Source organism: Lipotes vexillifer, unplaced genomic scaffold (genome assembly GCF_000442215.2).
Source record: "Lipotes vexillifer unplaced genomic scaffold, Lipotes_vexillifer_v1.1 scaffold452, whole genome shotgun sequence".
Taxonomy (NCBI): Eukaryota; Metazoa; Chordata; class Mammalia; order Artiodactyla; family Lipotidae; genus Lipotes; species Lipotes vexillifer.
The window spans coordinates 132,393-134,134 of NW_006788004.1; positions in this window are offsets into that span (position 1 = coordinate 132,393).

Consider the following 1,742-nt stretch of genomic DNA (forward strand, 5'->3'; position numbering starts at 1 on the left):
GTTTTCACAGACTGAGGGATTCAACATAGAAAACAAGTCAATATTCTCAAAATTAATATACAGATTTAATGTATTTTTTAATGACAGTACCAGTAAGGGATTTTTTGTTTTGTTTTGTTTGTTTGTTTGTTTGGTAGATATAGGCAAGATTATACTAAGATGTATTTGTAAAGGCTAAGGAACTAAACTAGATAAAAATTTTTGAAAAAGAAGCACAAAATAGAGGAGACCTTCAAGATGGTGGAGGAGTAGGACATGGAGATCACCTTCCTCCCAAAAAATACATCAGAAATACATCTACATGTGGAACAACTCCTGCAGAACACCTACTGAATGATGGCAAAAGAACTCAGACTTCTCAAAAGGCAAGAAAGTCCCCACATACCTGGGTTGGGCAAAAGAAAAAAGAAAAAATAGAGACAAAAGAATAGGGAAGGGACTTTCACTGCTGAGAGGGAACTGTGAAGAAAGAAAAAAAAGTTTCCACACACTACGAAGCCACTTCACTGACAGAGACAGGGGGTGGCAGGGGGGAGGCTTCAGAGCCACGGAGGAAAGCGCAGCAATAGGGGTACAGAGGGCAAAGTGAAGAGATTCTCGCAGAGATGATCAGTGCTGACCAGCAATCAGCAGCCTGAGAGGCTTCTCTGCTCACCCGCCAGGGCAGGTGGGGGTTGCTAGCTAAGGCACCAGCTTCGGAGATCAGATTCCAGGGAAAGGGCTGGGGTTGGCTGCATGAACACAGCCTGAAGGGGGCTGTACTCCACAGCTAGCCAGGAGGGAATCCAGGAAAAATCAAGAACTGCCTAAGAGGCAAGAGACCATTGTTTTGGGGTGTGTGAGGAGAGGGGACTCAGAGCACCGTCTAAATGTGCTCCAGAGACAGGCACGAGCCATGGCTATCAGCGCAGACCACAGAGACAAGCATGAAATGCTAAGGCGGCAGCTGCAGCCACCGAGAAACCTGTGTGCAAGCACAGGTCACTATCCACATGCCCCCACACCCCATCTCTGGAGCCTGCGCAGCCTGCCACTGCCAGGGTCCCATGATCCAGGGAGAACATCCCCTGGAGAACACACGGCACAGTTCAGGGTGCTGCATCATCAGGCTGGGCTCTGCAAACACAGGCTTGCTCCACATTCCGTACCCCTCCCTCCCCCTGGCCTGAGTGAGTCAGAGCCCTTTAATCAGCTGCTACTTTAACCCCGTCCTGTCTGAGCGATGAACAGACGCCCTCAGGCAACCTACACGCAGAGTTGGGGCCAAATGCAAAGATGAACACCAGGAGCTGTGCGAACAAAGAAGAGAAAGGGAAATTTCCCCCAGCAGCCTCAGGAGCAGCAGATTAAATCTCCACAATCAACTTGATGTACCCTGCATCTCTGGAATACTTGAATAGACAATGAATCATCCCAAAATTGAGGCAGTGGACTTTGTGTGATTTTATGTGTATAGATTTGCATTTGGCATTTGCCCTAGGGTTCTGTCTGTCCTCTTTTTTTAGTATAGTTTTAAGCTCTTGTTATCATTGGTGGATTTGTTTTTTGGCTTGGTTGCTCTCTTCTTTCTTTCTTTCTTTTTTTTATAATTTTAAATGTTTTTACTTGTAATTTTTAAAAAATTTTTTAGTAAATTTATTTTGTTTTTTTCTTCCTTTCTTTCTATTTTTTTTCACTTTTCTCTAAGCCATGTGCCTGACAGGGTCCTGGTGCTCTGGCAAGGTGTCAGGCCTGTGCTTCTG